At 43.1% G+C, this 27,252-nt stretch overlaps 1 protein-coding gene across 3 annotated transcripts in view; it reads right to left on the bottom strand.

The window, feature by feature from the left end:
• Window positions 1–27,252, bottom strand: part of acvr1c (activin A receptor type 1C) — a 117,174-nt gene that overhangs the window by 44,224 nt on the left and 45,698 nt on the right. The window contains exon 1 of one of the 3 annotated variants that reach the window (XM_084422351.1): window positions 15,859–16,701. The exons of the other annotated variants lie outside the window; for them this stretch is intronic. The gene's annotated coding sequence lies outside the window, so the exon portion shown is untranslated. Of the gene's footprint in view, window positions 1–15,858; window positions 16,702–27,252 lie in introns of those variants that run through there. 3 annotated transcript variants of the gene reach the window in all.

Raw genomic sequence — 27,252 nt, 5'->3', positions numbered from 1 at the left:
AGCTTTGTGTTTCATTGCTCCGGGATGTTTAAGTCTGTTGACTGCCGTGTAGCCTCCGGTTGGACAGTGTTGCAAACTTTATAAGCTCTGTTAGCTTAACGTTACTCTTGGTGTTGTTTTTTTTTTTTTTTTTCTCTCTCTCTCTCTCTTTCATATAACAATACAGCAGTTGCCTTTATGGTTTGTGTTTTACTTTATTATTATTATTTATTTAATTTGGTTAATAATTATTTTTATTATTATCGGTGTTATTATGATTATTATTATTTCTTTTTCAAACGTGCATATCTGCTTTTTGCTTATACTTTTATCATTAGTTGAATACACGGTCTAATTTGAAAAACACCTCATTTACAATACTGCTTTAAGTTCAGTTTCTTATGGAAACTCACTTCCGTGAGTCTTCTGGTATTAAAATCACATTGTCGCCCACTAAGATAGAAGCGCTTCCCTTTACACACAGTATAATTTACACACATACACCCTTGCACGCACATACACCTTCGCACGTACGTACACACATACACAATCATAAGCCCATAGAGCACTGGCAGATGGATATGAGTAAATCCTTCTTTGCATTCTAGAATTCCCTCTGCTGTAGCTGCTCTGACTACACTTCACACATTTACACATACAGCATGACTATTAATGTACAATTGGTTAAATTGTTTTTACCTGAAACACAGTGCCTTTGCTTGCACAGTTACACGTTAAAAGCTGTAATAATGTGATTGTTTTGTTCCTTTGTAAAACAGAGTTCAAGTGTCAGATTGATGTTCTCTAAGCTGACAGCTCTGAGTTTTGTTAGAAATCCCTGTCCCTTTCCAGATATTTCTTTTCAATTTGCCCCTTTTTTCCCCTTTTTTTTTTTTTTCTTTTCTTTTTTTTTTTTTTTTTCTCTTCCCTATCCCCGCCCATGCCGCCACTCACTATTCACATCCCCATTATCTTCTAAATTATGACATCTAAAACCATTTGTAATCAAAGTCGGCCCATTCACTTTGTCTCTCTTAATACCAAGGGTATGAATACCTGGGTGAAAAGACAAAAAATAACATCTTATCTACAACAATTAAATTCGGACATAGCCTTTTTGCAGGAAACCCATCTTAAGAATGACCATGTCAACTATCTTAAAAAAGGCTGGGTTGGTCAAGTGTTCCACTCGCGGTTCAATGCTAAGGCCAGAGGGACAGCAATTCTCGTACATAAGGACATTCCCTTTCAAGCTGAGGAAGTGATTTCTGATAAAAATGGGAGATTTGTCATTGTAGCAGGCAGATTGTTCACCAGTCTTGTCATTTTGATCAATGTCTATGCTCCTAACTATGATGATTACAACTTTTTTAACAAACTGTTCTCTGCCATTCCCGGTGATAACAATTATAAGTTGATAATAGGTGGTGACTTTAATTGTGTACTCAGCACTGTGTTAGACAGATCATCTAACAAGCCCCAACCCCTCACCAAATCTGCAAAAGTTGTCAATGAGTTCATAGCTCACAATGGTGTTTCAGACATTTGGCGATTCAAATTTAATAATAAAAAAATATTCTCCTTTTTCTCGAATGTCCATCACACTTACACTCGCATCGACTATTTTCTCCTAGACAATAGACTGCTGGGACATGTTAGCTCTTGCACGTATCATAGTATTACTATCTCGGATCACGGTGCGGTCTCATTTTACATAGCTCTACCCAACTGCTATAGACCCTCTCGCAATTGGAGGCTTAATCCCCTCCTCATTGCTGATGAACAATTTGTAAATCACGTCTCTTCTCAAATTAACTTTTTTATTGAAACGAACACCTCGCCAGAAGTTTCCCACTCAACCTTTTGGGAGACTCTCAAGGCCTATCTTCGGGGGCAAATAATTGAATACTCCTCTAGGACAAAAAAAGCAAGAGACTCAAAACTCAAGGACATTTCGCGAGCCATTGCAGAGATTGATAACCACTATTCCTCTTCTCCATCTCCAACGCTTTTCAAAGAGAGACTGCGATTACAGACAGAATACGACTTATTCTCCACAGATAAGGCCATTTATTTACTCAATAAAGCACAATCTAGAGTTTACGATTCAGGTGATAAGGCTGGCAAGCTACTTGCCCAACAAGCTCGCCAAGCCCAATCATCTCGCCTTATACCTAAGATTTATAATCAAACAGGGGAGATTGTGACAGACTATTTGGAAATTAATGATACCTTTAAACAATACTACAGTAAATTATACAGCTCTGAATGTGATGGTAACTTTCCACAGCTCAACCTCTTCTTTGATAACCTTCAATTCCCTTCTATTCCAGTTGAACAAAATTCATTACTGGGAGATGCGATCTCTAAGTCAGAGATTCTAAAAGCTATCAATTCCTTGAAAGGCAACAAGACTCCTGGTCCAGATGGGTATTCTTCCGAATTTTATAAAAAATTTGCACCTACGTTATGCCCGCTGCTCCAAGCTATGTTTAATGAATCCCTGTCATCCGGTCAGCTCCCACCAACCTTACGACAAGCCGCGGTTACGCTTCTACCAAAAGGTGGTAGGGATCCACTTCACTGCTCCTCCTACCGCCCAATCTCCCTGCTGAATGTGGATTATAAAATTTTATCCAAGGTTCTGGCGGCTAGATTGGAGACCGTTATCCCACAAATTATTGCAGCAGACCAAACAGGCTTTATCCTAAATAGGCACTCTAGTTCAAATTTTAGAAAACTTTTCAATATTGTTTATTCCCCTTCATCCTGCTCCCCGGAAATGGTTATATCTCTTGACGCTGAAAAAGCGTTCGACCGAGTTGAATGGCAATATTTGTTTGCAACCTTAAAAAAATTCGGATTTGGAGATACCTTCATCTCCTGGATAAAACTCCTCTACTCTCATCCTACAGCCACAGTAATTACTAATGGACAGCAATCAGAGTATTTCTCTCTTGGCAGAGGCACACGTCAAGGCTGCAGTCTGTCTCCACTGCTTTTCGCTATCGCCATTGAACCGCTAGCCATTGCCCTTAGACAATCAGAGAATTTCCAGGGCATAGAGCGTTGGGGCCTCACACACAAATTATCCCTATATGCAGACGACATTCTTTTATATGTCTTAAACCCACTAAGTTCTGTTCCCTCCATTCTCAATATCCTAAAACAATTCGGAAGCCTCTCTGGTTATAAAATCAATTTTGAAAAAAGCGAGATGTTTCCTCTCAATCAAGCAGCCACTTCAATCTCTGCATCTCATTTCCCATTTAGAATTGTCAACAAGGGCTTTAAATATCTTGGGGTAGAGATTACTCCTGCTTTTTTGTCCCTCTTCACTAAGAATTTTAATATTTTGTTTGAAAAATGTAAAAAAGACATGGCTAGATGGATGAATCTTCCGCTGTCCCTAGCAGGCCGAGTTAATCTTATCAAAATGGTTGTGTTACCAAAATTTCTTTACTTCTTCCAAAATATCCCCATCCTGATAAAAAAATCGTTTTTCAGCTCATTAGAGAGTAGTATATCTTCCTTTATCTGGAACGGTAAACCACCCAGAATCAAAAGAAGCTCCCTCCAAAGACCTAAAAAGCTAGCTGGCCTAGCTCTGCCTAATTTTATTTACTATTATTGGGCATGTAATATAAAGACAATGTTACACTGGATGGGAAGAGGGGGCTCCAGTGGGAGTGAGGCCTGGATGCAAATGGAGTTTGCCTCTAGTTCATTTGATCTAGGTTCCATACTTTGTGCCCCTTCTCCCCCCCCTCGAAGCCAATTCTGCGCTAACCCAGTGGTCTATCACTCTATTAGAATTTGGTCTCAATTCAGAAGACATTTTAAGTTGCAGACAATGTCGGTGCATTCTCCCATAAAGAATAATTATAATTTTCCACCTTCCCTCTCAGACTCTACCTTTGGAACTTGGTCCTCGAAGGGTATTAAGTCTATTTCCAATCTTTATGTAGATGGCAAGTTTGGATCATTTGCCCAACTCTCTCAATTATTCGATTTACCCATGTCTCACTTCTTTAGATTTCTCCAAATTAAACACTTTGTCCAGAAAAGTATAACCTCCTTTCCAGATTTTCCAGCGAGCAATATAGTTGACTATATCCTTTCACTATCCCCATCACACAAAGGTTTAATCTCAAATCTCTATAATAGTATAGGCAATGTCTCCCCGCATTCTTTGCAGGAGGTCAGGAGACTTTGGGAGGATGATCTTGGGGAGGAATTTACAGATGATCATTGGAAGGCTGTACTTGATTCAGTTTATAAATCTTCTCCGTGCGCCAGACATAATGTGATACAACTTAAAATAGTTCTAAGAGCACACTTGACCAAGACGAGGCTGGTGAAAATCTTCCCTGATATAGACCCCACTTGCCCTCGCTGTAAAGGCCAACCAGCGGATTATATACACATGTTCTGGTCCTGCCCCAAACTTTATACATTCTGGGCCAACATCTTTAGCGCTTACTCTAGGATACTTCAAAAAAACATTACCCCCAACCCAGTATGTGCCCTATTTGGATTTATCTCTGAAAATCGCCCCCAAACATGCCCCATTACAGCATTCACTTCTCTGATTGCCAGACGTCTCATTCTGCTCTCCTGGAAGGAGCAAACACCCCCCAGCTTCACTAGATGGGTTAAGGATGTAATGCATTTCCTGAAGCTGGAGAAGATCAGGTATACCCTTAAAGGCTCCGTGCAAACATTCAGGAAGGTTTGGAGCCCCTTCTTAGAATACTATGAGAGCTTACAAACACCCTTAAATACGGATGAATAAGAAGTTATCTTCAGAGTGAAGCGGCAACATGTCCCCTCCCCCCCCCTTTTTTTTTTTTTTTTTTTTTTTTTTTTCTTTCTGTTATTACTATTTATTTATTACGTATTTGACTGGTCTTATTTAGATATTTTATTTGTATTATTATTATTCTATTCCCCTCCTATTTTTTTCAATCATTCCTTACTGTACTGGAAAGGTTATTATGTATTGTATATGCTCCTGCAATCCTTAGTTGGATCAGCACTTCAAAGGACAATCATTCTTGGGGAGATCTGGATTTATAGGGACAAACTGGGATGGTTGGGATGGTTGGGTGGGTTGGGGTGGGGGGTATCTTTATAGGAATTAATATTTGTATAACACAGCAACATTTGGTTGTATACATTTGGTCCAATATGTGTTGTATAAAATGTTACATGGTCTAATAGAAAATCAATAAAAATTGTTAAATGAAAAATCTTACCAATCCCAAACTTTTGAACGGCAGTATATATATATATATATATATATATATATATATATATATATAAACATAAACACAAACACACACACACACAGCGCACCGATAACGATTTAGACCAAAAGGGGTTACGTAAAAGTTTCTAAATGTTTTTTTTTTTTGTTTCTTTGTTTGTTTGGTTTTCCTTAAATATTTAAGAATGATTTATTTTAGTTACACCTAGGGTTTCTTTGAACGGGCACATATCGAGCACAAAAGAATTATTCCATTTTGAAACAATTTAAATGACATGGTGTGGACAGTGTGGTTTTTTGTTATATTTAAGAGTATACACCACTAACAGGGTTTTTTTTAATGGCACAAATTGAGCATAAACCAATGGCACGGTTTTGGAACAATTTAGATGACATAGGGTGGAGAGTGATGTAACTGTCCCTAAAAAAGTTTTTTGTTTAAGACAGGGTTATAGTTACAGGTTTTTGTATTTGTTATTTATAAGGAGGGGAAATAGATACAGTGTCGAGCACAAACAAACGATACCGGTTTGGAGCGATGCCACACAACCAAAAAAATTATGTTCAATATCTCAAAATAAACCAGCACAAACGTTCATTTTTGCGGCACAAATCAGCACAAACGAATGACATAGTTTTAGGGATTATTTCATTTTATGGGGTGCCAACTTCACGGAGGTCATAAGGCTGTGGTGAGAGAGAAGTTGTGATGGTCGTTCATGAATGCTCTGCATTCACTCAAGCAGTTTTAAAACGTGGACTAAAGTGGTTGCTACGCACTTGATTATACATAATACATACATTAAAATGTAGTTAAAATGTTAAAAAGTCATTTTTCAATAGCTAATTTCTCCAAACACGTCCATACGCAATCTTTGATCATATTCCAAATTAGTAAGTGTGGAATTACAAATTTAAGAATCTGTTTAAGATCTGATGATTCTACGTCCTGACATAACATTACATGAAAAACTAAGGTGAAGCACATTGTATTTAACATTTAAAGGTTGAGGTGATGATATCAGATGAATGGTTCTGTTAAGCAAAGTTTCCAGCAAAAGTTTTCTAACAGTTCCTGTTCTCTTTATTGTAAATCAAATGAGCCAGATTACTGAGACTCTCACATTTTGTCTTTAATGGCTCTTGGAGCCCCTGTCCCATTATTTGAATAGTTATGCTGATTGTATTAGGACTGGTGACACTCTAGAGTCTGGGGCGGTTTGCTATAACTGTATACTTAATTTGCATGCTTTGTTTAAGGTCGTCAGCCAGGTGAGATTCATTCTCTGTTCAACCAGGGAAGGTTAACAACAGTCACAACAGTTTATTCTCTGCTTTACAAGGGTAGGTGGTTTATCCTCTGTCTAATCAGTGAGGTTGTTTAACAATAGTTACCCTCTACATTGCTAGAGAAGTTTTATCCTCAGTAAAGTTAGGGAAGATTAATCCTCTGCTTTAAAAGGCAAGGTTATTTATCATCTGTGTAGTCAGAGATGATTCATCCTCTGTTCAACCAGTGAAGTTTGTTCAAGTGTTGAAACAGTTTGTTAACAGTAGTTAATCCTCTGCTTTGCTAGAGAAGTGGTTCATCCTCTGTTTAATCAGGGAAGGTTGTTTGTTCAACCAGTGAAGTGTGTGTTCAAGTGTTTAAACAGTTTGTTAACAGAATAGTTATCCTCTACTTTGCCAGGGAGGAAGGTTCATCCTCTGTTAAGTCAGGGAAGGTTGAATACATTACATTTTCTTGGAATACATACATTAACTAGGTTGAAAGTGTCCTGTTGTGCCAGAAAGACATTACAAAATATTGAGAAGGAATGCTAGGGTGATTCCTATTTCCTACAACTGAGAAAGGTGGACTAGCTACCACTACCCCTAGCTACTAGCAGTGAGTTCAAATCATTGTTAGGAGAGCACATGGACTCCATAGTCAGACAGATTGGATTTGACAAAGAAATTTGGTATTCACCCAGAAAAGGAATGGTCAATTGAAGAATGCCAAAAAGTACTTGGTGCATGTATTAGAAAGAAAAACATAAAAGGCATTATCTGTTGCCACAGAGAATTTACCTTATACATTGCACATGAACAATTGCAACACTGTTTACAATTGTTACATTGTTAATTGTAACAATTAACAATACAATTAACAGTGTATTGCTAAGTTAAAAGAACAAAACCAACAATTGCACACTCGAGTGTCTCGTCTAACTAAAAAGGTGGGCCACATACCACATAAGGCCACAACCAAATGTGACTCAAAAGAACAACAGTCAGATGAAAGCTATCCTAACTTACAGTCTTTATGTAGAATAGAGGACAGTAGCAACACTGGATTGATGGACAAAGATGTATTGTCAGCACAGGTATGCCTACCTGCTGGGAATCGCTGCCTGAAGCACCTCCATTAGTGCCGTTGGACCAGCTGCGGGTTCATCAGCCGGGAGCCACCCTTCACTGATGTTTTGCTCCTTTAATTCCAGAACATCTTGAGGGGATGGAGCAGTCCCAGTCACTGCTGCCCCCCACAGCTGGTCCTAGGATCCCTGTTAAGCCCATGTTCTGTCCCTTCTACAGAGCCAAAGCTAGAAACTCCCTCTTTCTGCCTCCTTTGTCAGATCTATGAGTGCCCTCTTTTTTCACGGTCGGTGATGCCCAGAGACTTCAGGAGCCGCTGGGTAGATACTCTGATGTAGCCTCTACAGCCGACTTCCACAGGGAAGGTAAGAGCCCTCCACCCACCTTGAGAGAACGCAGCTGCCAGCTCTGTGTACCTCTCCTTCTTCCAGGCAGCCTCCAGCCCCTCTACGCATGGGACAGTCAGTTCAACCATGATGACTGTCTTACCAGGAATGAACCAGAGGACGATGTCAGGCCATAAGGAGGTTGCGGTGATCTCTACCGGGAACCTTAGCTGGTGGTCAAGGTCAGCTACCATGCTCCACTCCCCTTCTGGTGACAAGAGATACCACTCCTTCAGACTGCTGCTGCTGCCAACTTTGGCCCTCTCCCCCTTGCCTGACGAAGTGGATCCGCTGCTGGGATATTGCTAAATGGGATCTGTTTGCCTCTAGCCTGCGCGTCTCCAGGACTTCTGCAAGCTTGCGCAGGACTTGGTCGTGGCGCCATCAGTAGCGGCCCTGGATCAATGCTGCCTTGAACCAAGAGAGGGTGCGCTGGAGACTTGGATTCTGGGAGGAGCAAAGATGACAGTTCTCCTCCGATCCATACCACAAATGTAGGATCTGGGGACCGGGAAGGACGTCATACGTGGCCCCTATGAGGAAGCTAAGCCTTGCTTGGGGCATCTTCCACATATCAGCCCACGTGATGTTCCTGTTAATAGCTTCCCAGGTTGTCCATCTGGCTTGCTGGTGTAGACAAACGGCTCTGACCTTGTAGCACTCCTCCTCCATCTTCGACACTTCAGTGATCACAAGGTCCTTCCTTTCCTTTGTAGATGCTTTAGACCACATTTTGGGTGTAGATCCCCAGCCAAGACCTTGTCCTTCCTGGCTGAAAAAACCCAACGATCTCCAGATGCTTTAGCCGGTTGGTGGCCTGTTCCACTGTCTACGTCACACTCCTTTTGCGTCCTGTGCGGATTTGGCCTTCTGTGTTTCTCACAAGCGGATCAGGCGATTCTCTTAGCTCGAAAAACAGCCTCACCTTCTCCTGCTTGTAGCCCAGGTTGATGGATTTCAGTGAGAGTTCCAAAATGTTCCTCCCAAATAGTGCCATGTTGACAAGGGCACAGGGGAGACCAAGCCATTTCTTGATGTAGCCGTTTGCCTTCCTGTCCATTTTCAGGACCGTTGTTGAGGTAATGTCACACTGTTTCAGAGGCCACACCAGATGCTTATTCAGAGTAAACTGATAACACCAGACCTTGAACATCCCTGGGAGGCAGCTTTGGTCGATCTTGTTCAGCCCATCTATGAGCTCAGTATCGCATCAGGCAGTGCATTGTAGTCTCCTTGAGGAATAATTTGATTCATTCATTTCTTTAGGAGAGGAAGAATTTTCCAAACTCGTTAAATCATCTAAATCGACAACGTATGTTAGACCCTATACTGACTAAGCTATTGAGAGATGCTTCCAGAGGTCATAGATCCTCTTCTTAATATCATTCAATCATCTTTGTTAGTCCATCCTTACTTCACTGGTCCATAGGTGTCAAATAAATTAAGAAATAGGGAAAGAATGAAACGACAACAGTAGACTCTGAAAACGATAGAACCATAGTGTTTAACCCTCTGGGCTTCTTCGTATTATAGTCACACTTAGCTTCCTCCCGCCCGAAAACGGGCGAAGCCTTAAAATCTGACTTTACTTTTTCCCAGGATAACCAATCAAATATATTTTTGTTCTATAATGTTTTCTGATTATTATTTAGAATTTTTGGAATTTTTTATGATATTTTGCATTAATTATATAATTTTTATGAGCTATTTTTTCCATTGGAATTAATATATTATTTTTTATTTTTTTTATTTTTTTAAATTTTTCAATAAATGCAACATTTCACATCAAAATAGAGTGCAGGCCTAAAAAAAAAAAAAATTCAACTGAGAAGAGCGCTATCTAGTGGCTTCAAAATGTATTAATTTGTGTCATGTCCTATAGGCGGCCTATAGCTTTTTTATTTATTTATTTGATTTATTCCCATTCGGAAAGAAAAAAAAGTATTACTAAGCAACCACTGAATGGAACAACACAAATTATATATCATTTTAAAGCTTAGGATCTCAGCTTTTTAATGCATCTAATTATATTTATTAACTCCTAACGAGTGCTGAGTAATCCCTCTAAAACCGAGTGTACCGCCAGCAGGCGCCACCTAGCTGCGAAAATATTCTTTACCATATTTTTAAAAAATCTTGCCTTGATTAACACAAAGTTGATGTCATTTGAAAGCTTAGAGTCTGAACTTTACAGTGAATGTATCCACTTTGAAAAACTCTTAAGTATTGCTTAAGTATTGCTGAGTATTTTTCCTCCTACCTTATTTCCTTCCTGAGTTATTCCATGACAAATAAGAAAGATATGCAAAATCATAATAAAAATTATATATATATATTGTCTTTTATCCGCTGTTTCTTGGCAGGACAATGTCCAAATGTAATGTAATTTATATTTTCAAAAAATTTAAAAAGAGTTCTTTCAAACGATACCTACCTTTTGACTCTCCTTGCTATAGTTTTGGAGTTATTATGATTATATCATTTTTATATAGTTTGGGGCAAAATTTGCTGTTTCAGTCTTACCAGTTCATTTCTCTCTCTGTGTGTGTGTGTTTGTGTGTGTAGGTGTGTGTGTGGGGGGGGGAGGGTATCTTATTTGCACTCTTGATGTTCTAGAGTGTCACCCCTTCATTGCTGTACACTTTTTTTCAGCACAGTGGCTGATCTGTAGCTTGTACCACCAAAAGTTTCTCTGAGTTTTCCTATTTTTTCGTATTTCCCATTCATTTCCTATGTCGCCCGTTTTCGGGCGGGAGGAAGCTAAGTGTGACTTTTTTTTTTACGACCCTTTAACATATCAGAATCATCTCCTTGATTTTTTTGTGTGTTCATATAGGTAATAAAACAAAAGTCACCAAGTTTCACCCCCATCCGATGAAGCAAAAAAATGAAACAATTCGAAACGTTCAAGTTTTCGCCCGTTTTCGGCGAAGAAGCCCAGAGGGTTAAACTGCTACAATCGTAGTGTTTGAAGAAATACTGCTCTCTGTTTTTCTGTTTTCTTTCTTACAGTGTGCAGATAAAAGTTGATGGCTGTCCCGAGATCTATATGCAAAGACCTCCTCACCTGCCTATGAAGCCACAACCTCAAGAAGACAACCAGACCCACTGCTGAACGAATTATCACCAAAGAAAATGAAAAATACACAACGCAGAAAATTCACGGACCCTAGTTGCATGTTATGTTTCTGTGTCAGCATGCAATTACAGATGAACAACACAGATCATGCTTGTGCCTGTAACTTTTTCAAGTTACAAGAATGAACTTTTAAGTGTACTTTGATAAAAGTTAGACTTAAAACCACTATACGATCAAATGACTTATGGAAGGATGAAGTCTATGCATGAATATTGCTGTTCTGCTGTTTCTTTGTTTTCTTGTGTTACTCGTATGTGTTGATGTCTTCGCAAGCAGAAACCTGGTGTAAAGCATCACCTCAGATTTCCATGAACAAGCCTTATGAGGGACGAGTCATCAGAGCGACTCTACGTGGGAAATGGACGCTACAGGAAACAGACTTCACAGCTATTCAGGCGCCATGGACTTTCAAGAATTCCACTGTTATGCTACATGGTTTTCTGTGTAATCATGTAGTTTATATGACATTGTACACCCTGCGTCGCAGGTGTCAACAGTTATGGTTTTGAGAAGAACTATGACACTCATGTAAATCAAGGACACAACACAGAATAAGTTACACGTGCCTGTAACTTACACAAGTTAAAAGAATTAACTTTTAAGTGTATACATTTGTATTTTTGTGAGAGTTATTAGAACTCTCAAAGGGGGAAGTGTTGTATTACATATTTTATTAAATGTTTAATTTAGTTTTTCCACTGCAATAGTATATAAACTGATAAAGTTTATATACTGATTTATTGAGTCTCCAGCAAGAGTCTCCTTTCCTGCCAGACCGGTTTTCTCTATTGTGTTTTAAATAAGTCAGATCACTTGATTCTCACCTTTCGGAGCCCAGACGTTGAATCGTTAGGTTGATTGACTTTCACCTTTTGTCTTTAATGGGTCTGGGATGGCTCTTGGAATTAGAGTTCCTGGTCAGTATCAGCATGTGAATAGTTATGCTGATTCAATTGGACTCAGAGTAGGGTGTGTTCCTACTTCATTTGCATGCTTTGTTCAGGGTCTCCACCTCTATGTAATCCCTCCCCCTTGGAATGTATATAACTACAATGCAAACTGTATTAGAGTTAGATTATGTTGGACGAAACCGCAGCCGCGCTCAAATAAAGAAACTCTTCTGTTTGAACGTGATCCCAACGTCTCCTGGTCTGCTTTGAAGAAAGAAAAACTTTACAACAATACGTACCAAAAACTGGCCGGCTATGATTAAACCACTTGTTAAAAAAACACAACTTGATCCTACAGAATTAGTCAATTACAGGCCGATCTCAAATCTACCTTTTCTGTCAAAGATACTAGAAAAGGCAGTATCCTCACAACTATGTTCCTTTTTAGAAAGAAATGGTATCTGCGAGGATTTTCAGTCAGGATTTAGACCGTACCGTACAGGATTTAGTGTTAGTGTTACTTGTCACTCGACTCGACTTGATAGTGTTATTAGTGTTACTCGATCTCGAAAATGAGTCTCAGTATGGCATACCACAAGGCTCAGTGCTAGGAACTTTGCTGTTCATGCTACCCTGCAAAGTAAGGAGATATCATTAGGAAGCATGGCATTAGTTTTCACTGTTATGCTGATACTCCACTCTATATTTCTTCACGCCATGACAAAACTTACCAATTCACAAAATTAACGGAATGCATAGCTGATATAAAAAACTGGATGACTAGTAATTTCCTACTACTTAATTCTGAAAAAACAGAGATTATAATTATCGGACAAAAAACGTCCTCACGTAATAACCTTGAATACTGTCTAACACTTGATGGCTGCTCTGTCAAGTCTTTGTCGTTGGTTAGGAACCTGGGTGTGCTCTTTGATACCAATCTATCATTTGAAAGTCACATGTCTAGTATCTGTAAAACCGCATTTTTCCATCTTAAAAATATATCTAAATTACGTCATATACTCTCAATGACAAATGAGGAACAATTCATGCGTTCATGATATCAAGGCTCGATTATTGTAATGCTATCATGGGTGGTTGCCCTGCACGCTTGGTCCTTATCAAGTCCAATTTTTTTTTTTTTTGTGCAAAATGTTAGTGTCTTAACCTCTTAAACTGTTCCTTTTAACTTCAAAATTGGAAATATGCAAAAATGTTGACAAAAAAATTATATTTAGAGGTAGCTCAATCATGTGGAAGATTGCCTATGTTAAGCTGTGCGGCGTTATTGTGATATGCAAGTAATATTAAAAGTTGCTGCAAATGAACTACATTTTATTGAAATCAGAGCAACACTGACATGACAACAATGACAACAATCTAAAAAAAAGCACAAAGTTTTCAACAATCCCTCATTTCTGATGCTGGATAGATCCGTCGTTGATCTTCCACCACATGAAGGAGAACTGAAATTGTTCTTCAGAGTGTGTGAGATAGCCATTGTATTCTTGAATCAGAGCCACTCCTCTCTCTGCGTGATCATTGACTACTTTTATTGCATGTATAATTGCCTGTGCCTCCTGATAATCTGCTTGATTCGGCCAAAGTTCAGGGTCAATTTCAAGGAACGTAATGTAATTTTTTAAACCAAAAAATGTGCTCTAAACCCAAACAATAACCAAGGTGATCATCAATAGAAATATCTATTGATTCCACCAGGAAAGGTAAATCTGCTAAACCAGTTCATGGATGGATTAATTTGGATTTAGTTTCTACAATAAGTAAACTGAGATATGCATCTAAAATACATATTTAGGAATATATGGAGCATATGGAATATGTGGAGATTTTTTTGGAATTTTACTAGCCAGGTACAATACCAAATGTCAAATGATCGTTTTTTTTACGAAAATCATCAAAATCTCAGAAAGTTTAAAGCTATTGAGCTACCAGTAATTATTATGTTACTGCCATAAAAATTGGCATGCTGTATTTTCTTATATAAAGGAACAATTTGAAGGGTTAAGAGCATGACAATTGGAGACTTTAAAAATAAGGACCACCCTAACTCTTAAGGCTGATTTATACTTCTGCGTCGGACCTACACCGGAGCCTCTACGCTGTAGGCAACGCGTTGGTTTTCATTTATACTTCTGTGTCGTTGTCCGCTTTGATGCACAATTACACATGCAGAGGGAGCCTGTGAAACCCAGGGGAGGGATTCTAGCAGACCAATCACAGCGCTTGTGATTCTCAACTCCCCAGTACTTGAACGAGCTCTTAACGCATTAAAGTCCTTCAAGTCTATTGCGATGTCAAAATTGCGGCCAGTTCATAATACCTAGAATATAAAAATCGACTGCTGGCAGTAGATCCTTTTCTATTTAGCACCAAAACTTTGGAACAGTCTTCCTAACATTGTGCGGGAAGCAGACACACTCTGTCAGTTCAAATCTAGACTAAAAACACATCTCTTTGACCTAGAATACACATAACACATTATAGACTTCTATAATTCAATGTTAGGCTGCATAGATTAGGTCAGTCAGAACCGGGAACACTTCCCATAAATCCTGATGTACTTGTTACATCATAAGAAGGATGGCGTCTACACTAATATTAGTCTCTCTGTTTATCCCGAGGTTTACTGCAGTCCGCCAAATCCAGGCAGTATCCAGATCTGATGAAGGACCTGCGCCTGAAACCGATGACAACGCAGTCCTGAAGTGTCAACTAGTCTCTCGTGAAGGCCTCCTTCCCTTCCCTTTACCTCTGTACAGATAAAACGTTGTTGGGATAATTCCGGTTCACGTGGAAGCGATAGATAATTCTTTATTATAGATTTTTAAGGCCAGACAAGTAGCTTGTTGAGGGTTGGTTTGTAAAGAAGGACTACACGTCTGCGCACATATATATTCAAACGCGCATACCTATAGACTAAACACATGATGTGCATGTGCACGCCGTCTGTGTTTTCGCGGGTTTGCGTTTTTGAGGTTTGTGCAGAGATAACTTTTTTTTTTCTTTTTTTTTCAAGGTGAACCTTGGAATCTATTTCAGGGTTTGCGTTCTCGAGCCACCAGGCACTGTTTTGTGCGGATGAGCGGGCCGGAGCACGTTGAGTGTTTTCTGTTAGAACGGTGTCGTGTTAGCGGTCCCTAAGTTAATAACTAATGATCTTTGCAACGGAAGTGAACCAATCTATCAAAACTAACTTTAACTGGACAATAAATTAAAGCTAGAACTGCTGTAAAGCCAAAACAATCTCTGTTGCTGTAATTTACTATTATCACTGTAAAGCTGCTTTGAAACAATCTATATTGTTAAAAGCGCTATATAAATGAAGGTGACTTGGCTGGTACACAATGAGAGGAATTTTCTCACCGCTCACTTAAAAGCAGATGTTATCGTTCCTAACTCCCTTACGGATTGAAAGGCTACGGGACTTGGATGGCTTTATCCTCACCCGAGCCCATGCTAGCAGCTCCTCCAGCCTTTTGAGTAGTCTGGAGGTGCATGCACCTGTCAGGAAGAGAGTGGTGACATCGTCCATGTAACTTCTTATGGCTGGAAGCTTATGGCATATGTGGGACCTGACTCCTTGAACCATCTGTCTACCACTGATCAGGATGATCTCGAATGCTGCAGTAAAGAGGATGAGGGAGATGGAACATCACATTGCTATGCCCCTCTCCAGCTAATACCAGCTGGTTGAAATCTTTTGGGTTGTGTAGCACACTTGGAGGGTGTTAAAATACTTGGCCACTATGGTCTGAATGGGTAGTGGCACGTAGAATAAGTTGAGTGCAAAGGAGATAAAGGAGGTGGGGAACTGACCTGTAGGTATTTGCAAGGTCCAACCAGACTACGTGCAGATCCTAACTATCCCTCTCGGCTGTCTGTTTTTGATCCCAGATTATAGCCGAGTGTTCCATGCAGCCAGGGAAAACATTTTGGAGGAGTAGTGTCAAACTGCGAGGTGGGCTTTGGGGGCTGTGGTATGTAACCTGGAGATCCTGTAAGGATTCCTTCTGGCTGTTGCTGAGCTGTGATTTGATGGAAACCTCAAGCTCCTGCTGGGTGATTTGCAACTTTCCAGATTTCTTCTCCTCCAGGAGACCTCTGGCGAACTTGAAAGGGGCCCGCAAGAACTCAATCTTGCTTTCTCCTTGTGGCTTCTGCGTTTTCTGATCCTCTCAGCATGCCTCAGGTCTGCAAGTCTGGCCTTAATCTGGGTCCACAGGTTCTTCAAGCCCTCCTTCTCCTGATCTTCGACTTTCCTTCACGTCTTCCGCAACAGCCGTCTCTCCTTCACTAGCTGAACAGTGAAGTCAATTATTATTCAGGCAGCATTACAGGTCAGAAGTCAGATTGGATTGGAACATTCAGAATATTGATCCAGTTCCATCTGGTTGAAGATCAGAGTCATTACGCCGGTATAGAGACGGGTTTGTTGAGGATCAGTGCCACTGGCTGTCGTGTCGATGAGGCCTTCACAGGGGAGAGTCTAGTTGATACAATCTCTGCTGACACTTCAGGGATGTGTTGTGGTTGTGTCTAGGCACAGGTCCACCATCTGATCTGGATACGGCTGTGTACATCATGTGTTGTGATCGTGTCTAGGCGCAGGTCCCACCATCTGATTTGGATACGGCCGAGATCCGGCTAACTACAGTAAACCTCGGGATAAACAGAGAGACTAATATTAGCGTAGATGCCATTCTTCTTATGATGTAATCAGGTGTTATAGGAGGTGTTCCCAGTATATGACCTAGTATATGCAGCCTAACAATCATTTAACTGATCTGAATAATATAAATGTATAATGTTCTATAATGTTATAATGTGTATGCCAGGTTAAAGAGATATGTTTTTAGTCTAGATTTAAACTACTGACAGAGTGTGTCTGCTCGAACAATGCTAGGAAGACTATTCCAAAGTTTAGGTGCTAAATAGGAAAAGAGATCCGAGAAAGGAGGGGATAACCCCCATAGCGACATCTTTGATGACGCAGTGTTGAAAGACCGACTCGAAAGGGAACCAGGAGTCACTTCTGGACAACACAAACACCTTGTGGTTTCCAGCAAAAACATATCTAAAAAGGATTTTCAAGTATTGAGTTAAAACTTTCTGTCATGAATAGCATTGGAATATGTTCCATTAGCAGCTATGCAACCAATGTGAGCTCAAATTTTAGTTTAAGTTGTCCTTATCCAGTGGGCCATGACCTCACCACATCTGTACAGGGTCATCAGTGACAACACCAAGAGTGAGGTATTTCACAACACATATTCTCTTTTGCATGCTTGTCTACTAAAACAGCCTGTAAGTAAGTAAACTTGGAACACAAAAGGGCCATTAGCCAATGAACAAAAATGTACAGAGTATCTGCAGAGATAAATGGAAAGCAGAGGGTCTCTGCACATACTTCAGAGAGGTGTTTTGATAGATGAGCTCAGTTGCACCAATGAACAGCAGACAGTTTCAAATTCAAACTCATACAGGGCTTAAAAGATTCAGAAATTCATAACCATTGCAATGATATTTAGTGGTGTCTGCTAAGGTAAGATAGAATCACTATTACTTGAGGTTATCATGGCAACCATATACATTTCACAGGAATTACTTGTAAGAGCCATGCTGCCTATTTTTCCCAGTAAACACATTATTAAAATCTTTCAGGCACCAGAGCTGGGGGTGGGTGTTGGTTGTTCCTTATCCATTCAGGATATTCTGGACCTTTGGTGTTTTCACCTTAGGTATTATTTGCCAATCAACAACTAAGTCAGCGATGCCTTTATCTGCTGTCCTTGAGACACAAAGTGTTGTTTCACGTTTTAGTGCGTTAGTGCCACCAAATGCTCTTTATGACTAATACAGAAATGGGTGACTCTGGTGCTGAAGGAAAATATTAGGAAAGTCTTGAGAATTGCTAAAAAATTACAGGTACAGTAGATGTGTTTGATTAGGGATAAAGTTATACTCTGCAGAACATGGCCCTCCAGGACTGGAGTTGAACAAGACCTGATTTAACATGTGAACTATAACTACTCAGCGTGTTTTTATCATCAGACATAAAAAAAAAAATTTAAATCTCGGAAAAAATTATTCTTTTACGTATGCATGCGTGCATGCGTAAATCTATACGAATCCATTGTTTCTATTCAAAATCTTCATATATCTTCAGTTTGCACCAAAAAAAAAAAAAAAGCCTATGACGACATTTCTGCATAATGATATGATGTTTCGCAATATTTTCAAAGTGAATGTCCAGTGAGTGGTGCTAAAAGCATGTTCAGGTTTATTGAAATGATGAACATGAATCTGGCAACATTCTTTGGAGTTTTGCATTTAGGTAGAGGCCTATTTTTTACTTCTGCTTTGAATATGTTAAGCCTGATTATATAAATTAATTAAAGTTACCTTACAATTGCTGCTCTTGTAATTGCCTATTGAAAGAAAATGTTCCTCTAGATATCGGAGTAAAGTTTTAAAACCTATTTGGCTGTTTGTTTTTGCTTTTGTTTTGTTGTTTGTTTTTGTTTTGTTTTTTCATTTCTATTATCAGAATTGAATTAACAACCTTTATTAAAATGTTTTTCTGTCTCAGATTTATTAGTTTATAAGCTTTCAGGTATTTTGCAAGCCCTTAACATGTGGTAGTTGCATTAACCATAGTAACAGTTATTGTAGTTCCATGCCCTGTGATGATACACATGCTGTGTGATCATATTTTCAACAAGGGCTTAAGTTTCACAACACTTGACCTACAACCTGATGAACTGCAGCACCAATAACTGTGAAAATGGATTTGCACAACAACAAGAGAGATGGAACACACTGTCCGCTGGCCAAGACTGGAATAATTTCTATAGAAAATCAGCCAGCCAGTTCTTTGTTTGGAAAGAAACACAAGCAATGTCTTATGCATGAGCAGATAATGGTAATGGACCTTTCCATTTCAGAGAGCTTCAATAAATAATAAAGAAATGTAATAGGAAATACATAGTCAAATAATAAAGAAATGTAATAAGAAATGTATTTAAAATATGTGTGGACTTTTCCCATAATCTGGAACTACTCCTAAAAGACAGAATTATGAATTCTCTTTTCAAATCACCTTTATTTAACACTTTATCCAATACAGACTGTTTCAAAGCTGCTTTACAGTGATAAAAGGGAAAATAATGATCAATGATGCAAACAGAATATAATTCTGCTGTAAAGCAGGTAAAAAAAAAAAAAAGACAATAGTGTCATTATTCATCGGAAGTTAGTTCATTGTTGATGTCACCCATTACACTTTGAGCATGTCAAATTTTGGTACTGGATATGATGTCATGCTTCTGTTTTAAATAAATCACAAATAATAACACATTAAAAATATACTATATATAAAATATATATAGAGAAAGAGAAAGTGCGACCTTTAGACTATTATTTCTCTATACAACGCATGTTAATTCAAGCCACAAAAACAAACTTGAAAATGAAATATGCACCAACTCCTGAAGTCAGCACGTAAATATATGTTGTGTTCCATGTGAGTAATTGTGCTAGAGGGCGCTCAAGAGGGAAAGAGCGAAAAGGAGAACAAGAAAGAAATGTATGAGAAGAAGAATGTAATATGGTGAGATAGTGGTTAAGTGAGTTCATATCAGTTAAAGAATAAAAGGAGTTACTATTATACTTGCCTCGTCAGTGCTATGATTCCTGAGCGCCCTCACGCGTCACAGCCCGTCAAAATGGGAGTGGCTTAGCGTATATAAGGAAGGGCTCGGAGGCTGCTAACCTGGTTTTGTCGACTGAAGCGAAGTGAGCTCGTGGCGCGAGCACGGCGGGTTACGCAAAACTCCTTCCCTCTTCTAGAGAGAACCGAGGTTACGTTAGTAACCGAGTATCGTTCTCTTACGAGAGGTTCTCTCGTATTGCGTAAGTTAGCTTACGCTACGGGAACCCCTTGTCAACGCCGTGCGCGCCTAGCATCCACTACATGAGTCCCAGGGGAAACCCGGGGAACACAGAAAGGTGGGAATCAGGCGGCCAACAGAGTGGGCCAGCACATGTTCATAAGCACACAGTAGAGAGTGTAGAGCGGCTCGGCCGGTCTATACTGACTTAACACAACCCTTATAGTGCAGCTCAACCAGGGGAGCTAAATCGAGTAAAGTGGCCCGCGCACGATGAATCTGGGCAGGGCACACACACGACTTAGACTGACAGAAGTTTAGCCTGCAGGGCGGGAACTTCCAGGTTGTAAAACCTAACAAATGTAGAGGGGGAGGCCCAGCCTGCCGCTGTACAAATGTCATGAATGGAAATCCCACTGGACCAAGCCCACGATGAGGCCATGCCTCTGGTGGAATGAGCCCTGATGAGCCCTGATGCCCAAAGGGTACTGCAGGTTCTCTTACGAGAGATTCTCTCGTACTGCGTAGAATACGCTAGGGGAAAATCCTTTTCCACGAGAATACTGAAGCCAAAAAATTATCCTTAATTTTGTATTAATGTAAAACGCGTTGCGGCATACAGACATAGGCGAGGCAGCTTGCGCGCCTATTGGCTGGTCTGCTGGCAACTGCTTAAGCCTATCGAGCGAGACCTAGAGTGACGTCAGACCCAATGAGGGTGCTTCGCGCCCTCTGCGTCACGTCCCGCCGAAACGGGCGTGGCTTAGGTCTATAAATACCGCTCGCAGGCTTTATATCTCTGATTTTTCATCCTTCAGCGAAGCAACTCACATCGCTGGATCCGAGAAGAAGCCGCGCTGTTGAAGAAGCACTTCAGCGGGACGAGTCGAGAAGCTGCTGGCCGCGCCGCCTTCATCGCCTTCCTGCTGCGCTATCCGGCGCTGTATCCTTTTCTCTTCTACTGTGCCTTGTGTGTGCTCGCCGCCGCGACACACACTCTCTTTGCACTAAAAGAGCCGGGCGTCTTTTTCAAGACGCCCTTTTCCTGAGGATCACGCAGTTCTCGCGCTCGCTGACGGCGACTGCCCTCACTGCGAGCTAGGTACTGCCTATGGTGACTCTGAGGACTCACCTGGCATCCTTCTCCGAGACTGCTCCTCCGTCCTTCCAAGCCGCAAAGCTCGCCGGTTCGCCCGCTTGCCTTGCCTGCTTGGGGGATGATACCTGCTCGCCCTCTGTTCGAGCCGCGCAACCGCGCCGTTCACAGGGGATGTCTGGAGCGGACCGTCACGCGTCACTCACCGGCGAAAGGAGAAAAGTGTTTACAGTCCCGTCGAGACCGGACTGACCTCATTTCTCACACATGTCTCAGTTCCCTGATCAGGCGACTGGAAATGTCTATACTGCAGCAAACGTGCCTGTTTAATACACGCACGCCTGCAAGCAAACGGCGAAGAAAACATGTTGACGCTCTTTTATATGCTCGTGCATCTGAAAACCTTTGTGTTTCCCCCCTGTGGCTCAGTGGCGGAATCCAAGGTTTTTTCACACGGGAGACCGGTGTTCGAATCCCGGTCTAACGGCAGATAAATTATGCCGCCAATGCTTCGTTCTGTCAGTTCCCTGGGAGGCGACTGCAGACATGCATTTTGCAGCCGACGAGCGCGTTGTACAACCCGCTCGCCTGCATCCAGACACCGTTTCTATGGTTCCCGTGCGTCACTGGCGAAAGGAGAAAAGTGTTTACAGTCCCGTCGAGACCGGACTGATCTCATTTCTCACACATGTCTCAGTTCCCTAATCAGGCGACTGGAAATGTCTATACTGCAGCAAACGTGCCTGTTTTTTATACACGCACGCCTGCAAGCAAACGCCGAAGAAAATATGTTGACGCTCTTTTATATGCTCATGCATCTGAAAGCCTTTGTGTTTCCCCCCTGTGGCTCAGTGGCGGAATCCTAGGTTTTGTCACACGGGAGACCGGTGTTCGAATCCCGGTCTAACGGCAGATAAATTATGCCGCCAATGCTTCGTTCTGTCAGTTCCCTGGAAGGCGACTGCAGACGTGCATTTTGCAGCCGACGAGCGCGTTGTACAACCCGCTCGCCTGCACCCAGACACCGTTTTCTATGGTTCCCGTGCGTCACTGGCAAAAGGAGAAAAGAGTGTTCTAGTCCCGCTGCGGCCGGGCCGATCTCAATTTCTCACACATTTCTCATTCCCCTCTGAAATTCAGGCGACTGGAAATGTCTTTATTGCAGTGAGCGAGCCTGTTGTTACACGCACGCCTGCAAACAAACGCCAGCATGTTGACGCTCTCTGATAATACTCGCGCTGACTGAAATCTTATGTGTCTTCCCCTGTGGGCCAGTGGCAGATTCACAGATTTCCGCGCGAGAGACCCGTGTTCGATCCCGGGTCTACCGGCAAATAAAATTATGCCGTCAATGCTCGCTCTGTCAGTTCCCTGAAGAGGCGACTGCAGATGTGTATTTTGCAGCCAACAAGTGCGTTGTACAACCCCCTCGCCTGCACCCAAACCTTGCCGCTCGTCCAGTTCCAAGAAATGTGACTGGTCCAGCGTATTTAGCAGCCAACAAGCCGGTTCCATTGCCCGCTTGCCTGCACAAAAAAGCCATTTTACGGCTACCCAGATAAATCCCTTAAAGAGTGTATTTTCTGGTGTCCCGGCCACGGCCGACGGTGTTTTCATGTGTAGAAAAAATGCCCACTACTCAGTGCCCATTCCTACACACAAACACAGCCCTTCACACAGGGCTCGCGCACATAAAATCGACTCAGATCGATTGCGCTTTAAACGTAGCAAACGTGCCCACTACCCAGTGCCCACAAACGCTACTTCCCACATGTCTCACGGTCTCTGTAAATACAGGACCAGTATGCATACGCTCTGCTCACGCGAGCAATGCTGTAAAAGTGGTGTATGTGCCCGCTGCTCTGCGCCCACGCCCACGCACAGACATGAAACTAGCCCAGCCCTCCCCCTCTCAGTTAGACACTGCAGAGGAGTCGAGCGCGGGCATTCTGCCCGCTGTTATCAGCGCGCCCCCTGCCTCAGATGTCATGAGCGCGACGCTTATGTCACAGCACACAAAAGCCGCTGTATCGCGAGCCGATCAGAGCGTGCTTCGCATCCAGCCCCTAGCTACTCGCGCACTTGCGTGGGAAAAAAGCTTCCCGGGGTTTCGAGATGGGTGCTGAACATCATAAAAGAAGGCTATTCGCTGCAGTTTCGCCGGCGCCCTCGCCGCTTCATGGCGCGCGTCGAGACCACGGTAGAATCGAAAGTAGCTCATCTACTTCGAGCCGAGATTCTGAAACTGTTGAGCAAAGGGGCTATAGAAACCCTATCTCAATCTCAAAGCGAAGGGGGGCTTTACAGCAGATACTTCCTGGTGCCCAAGAAAGACGGGGGTCTCAGACCCATACTAGATCTGCGGCAGCTGAACAGAGCGCTTCTGAAGCGCCAGTTCAGGATGCTCACGACCAGAAAAATCCTCGCGCATGTCCGCCGAGGGGACTGGTTTGTGTCAATAGATCTAAAGGACGCGTATTTTCAAATACAGATAGCGTCACGTCACAGGCAATTTTTGAGATTCGCCTTTGAGGGCCAGGCATATCAGTACACAGTCCTGCCTTTCGGCTTGTCCCTGGCACCCCGTACATTTACGAAGTGCATGGACGCAGCGCTCGCACCCCTCAGACTACGGGGTATACGAGTGCTGAACTATCTGGACGACTGGCTGATTCTAGCCCAATCTCACTCGGAGCTCGTAGAGCACAGGACCATTTTACTCGATCACCTCGAGAATCTCGGTCTCGCAGTGAACTGGGAAAAGAGCTCGCTATTCCCCAGTCAGATTATATCTTTTCTGGGAATAGAGCTGAACTCGCTGCTAATGACAGCACGCCTGTCATCTCAGCGCACACTGGACATTCGGCGCGCAGCCGGCTCGTTCTGCTGCGGCGCGATAGTCCCTCTCAAAACATTTTCAAAGGATGCTAGGTCTGATGGCCTCAGCATCTTCAGTTCTCCAGTTGGGCCTTATGCGCATGCGCCCACTGCAGTTCTGGCTCAGAAAGAGAGTACCACGCACAGCGTGGGCCTCCGGTCGGCTTCGCTTCAAGGTCAATCAAGCGTGCATTGCAGCTTTGAAACCTTGGGAGGCAAAAGACTGGTACCAATCACGCCAGGGCGGCCTCAGGTCCCTGACTCTGTACAGGCTAACCAAGCGCCTCCTGTCATGGGCCCGCAGCAACCTGCTCTCGCTGAGAGCAGCGCACGTGCCAGGGCTCCTAAATATAGGACCAGACAGACTGTCCAGGAACCAGGTTCCGACAGGGGAATGGTCTTTGCACCCACAGACAGTCCAGCTGCTGTGGAAGAAATTCGGCAGAGCGGAAGTAGACCTGTTCGCGTCTCTAGAAAACGCTCACTGTCCAGAATTTTTCTCGAAGAGCAAGGACGCGCTGACCCACGAGTGGCCTCGCCGTCCTCTCTACGTTTTTCCCCCCGTCTCCCTCCTGACTCAGGTGGTAGAACGGGTCAGGGAAGAAGGATGCTCAGTGCTGCTTGTAGCCCCACTTTGGATGAGCCAACCTTGGTTCCCAATTGTGATGCAGTTAGCGAGCACCGCCCCGTGGCCAGTGCCTCTGAGGAGGGATCTCCTCTCTCAAGCCAATGGCTCGATCTGGCATCCTCACCCAAGAGCTGTGGTCCCTCCATGTGTGGGCCATCAACGGGTACCCGCTGACCTCCCACAGGGAGTGTTAAACACTATCACAAAGGCCAGAGCTCCGTCTACGCGACGTCTCTATGCCTCAAAATGGTCAGTGTTCTCTAGCTGGTGCACAGCTCGTGGTGTGTCACCCCTGCATTGCGGTGTGACGGAGGTTCTCTCCTTCCTACAAGAGCTGCTGGATAAGGGCAGGACCCCTTCCACGCTCAAAGTCTATGTAGCGGCCATAGCAGTGTTCTCTTCGACCACGCTTGGCCAGTCTATTGGAAGGAACGATTTAGTCATTCGCTTCCTTAGAGGAGCTAAGAGACTGAATCCTCCCAGACCTCCCACAGTCCCTATATGGGACCTTTCTACGGTACTGGAAGCCATGAAAGGTCATCCATTCGAGCCCTTGCAGAAGATTGATCTTAAACACCTGTCTTTCAAGACGGCGTTTCTTCTGGCTCTCGCTTCAGTGAAGCGCATAGGGGACTTACACGCGCTCTCAGTAAGCACGACGTGCATGGAATTTGGGCCGAATGACTCTAGAGTTATACTCAAACCTAAGCACGGTTATGTTTCTAAATCCCTCAATACACCGTTCAGAGCACAGGTCATCTCCCTGTCTGCTCTGCCGGTCACTGAAGGAAATACGGACGAAAGCTCCCTTTGCCCAGTCAGGGCGTTAAGAGCTTATGTGTCTCGCTCGTCTGTTTTCTGACAGACGGAGCAGCTCTTTGTTTCGTTCAGCGGGCGTTCTAAGGGACTAGCCGCTTCGAAACAGACCCTATCCAGATGGGTAGTGGACGCAATAGCGCTAGCTTACACAACCAAGGGCATGCAGTGCCCGCTGGGTGTCAAAGCGCACTCCACGAGAAGCATGGCTTCATCGTGGGCCTGGTCAAGTGGGATAGCCTTGCGAGATATTTGTATGGCGGCAGGCTGGGCCTCTCCGTCTACATTTATAAGGTTTTACAACCTAGAGGTTCCCACACTACAGGCCAGACTACTGTCGGTCTAGTATGGCCAAATCTCATAAACTGACGATGTCAGTTATGCAGCTATTTGAGTATTGCAGTCCTTGCTCTATGCTGCCATATAGGAAGATAGTGGCTAAACCCCTCCTCTTCCAGGATTCCCTGTGAGTCCCCTGGGTGATTGTGTACTGTATGAACTCCGGGCTGTCGCCCTTGAGTCTATAGTATCAGATCCCAGCACGCACGGCGTTTTACAGTAGGTTCCCCTAGCGTATTCTACGCAGTACGAGAGAATCTCTCGTAAGAGAACGTACTCGGTTACTAACGTAACCTCGGTTCTCTCTAGAGAGAGGAACGAGTACTGCGTATCCTGCCGTGCATGCACGCGCTCTGGTTGCTTCGACTATGAAAAACCAGAGATATAAAGCCTGCGAGCGGTATTTATAGACCTAAGCCACGCCCGTTTCGGCGGGACGTCACGTCTGCGAAGCGCCCTCATTGGGTCTGACGTCACTCTAGGTCTCGCTCGATAGGCTTAAGCAGTTGCCAGCAGACCAGCCAATAGGCGCGCAAGCTGCCTCGCCTATGTCTGTATGCTGCCGCAACGCGTTTTACATTAATACAAAATTAAGGATAATTTTTTGGCTTCAGTATTCTCGTGGAAAAGGATTTTCCCCTAGCGTATTCTACGCAGTATTCGTTCCTCTCTCTAGAGAGAACCGAGGTTACGTTAGTAACCGAGTACGTTTTTAGACGCATAAGCTGCCGCAATAGCGTCCACTATCCATCTGGACAGGCTGTGTTTCGAGGCGGCGATACCTTTGGTGCGCCCTCCAAACGAAACGAAAAGCTGCTCCGAGCGCCTGATAGTGGCGGAGCGAGTGATGTAATTTCTCAGTGCTCTGACAGGGCAGAGGAGGTTACTATCGACCACGCTGCCGGTTGCCGGCAGGGCTGAGAGGGCCTGCGCCCAGCGCCCAGACCTGCGCTCTGAAAGGAGTGCCCATCACTTTGGGGACATAACCATGCCTCGGTTTGAGAATGACTTTGGAGTCATTAGGTCCGAACTTGAGACACGCAGCGTTAACTGATAACGCGTGTAAATCACCTACACGTTTGACTGATGACAGGGCTATCAGAAAAACGGTTTTGAGCGTGAGATATTTCAAATCCACAGTTTCTAGAGGTTCGAAGGGATGAGCTTTCAGGGCCTCCAGGACCAGAGAAAGATCCAAAACAGGAACCGATGGGGGCCGCGGGGGATTCATCCTCCTGGCTCCTCTGAGGAAGCAGATGATGAACTCGTTCCTTCCTATAGCGCGGCCGTGCGCCGATTCGGCGAACGCTGCGATGGCCGCAACATATACTTTGAGCGTGGAGGGGGCCAGCAGCTCTTGTCCAGCAGCTCTTGAAGGAAGCAAAGCACCCACGAAACCCCACACATTTGTGGGTCTAGATTTTTGACAGTGCACCATTTGTTAAACACAGACCATTTAGACGTGTAGAGCCGTATTGTCGAGGGAGCTCTAGACTGCGTGATCGTGTTCACGACCCCTTTTGGCAAATCAACGGGTATCTGTTGATTATCCATGCATGCAGAGA

Source organism: Rutilus rutilus, assembly GCF_951802725.1.
Source record: "Rutilus rutilus genome assembly, chromosome: 10".
Classification (NCBI taxonomy): Eukaryota; Metazoa; Chordata; class Actinopteri; order Cypriniformes; family Leuciscidae; genus Rutilus; species Rutilus rutilus.
This window is presented reverse-complemented; position numbering and strand designations above follow the sequence as displayed.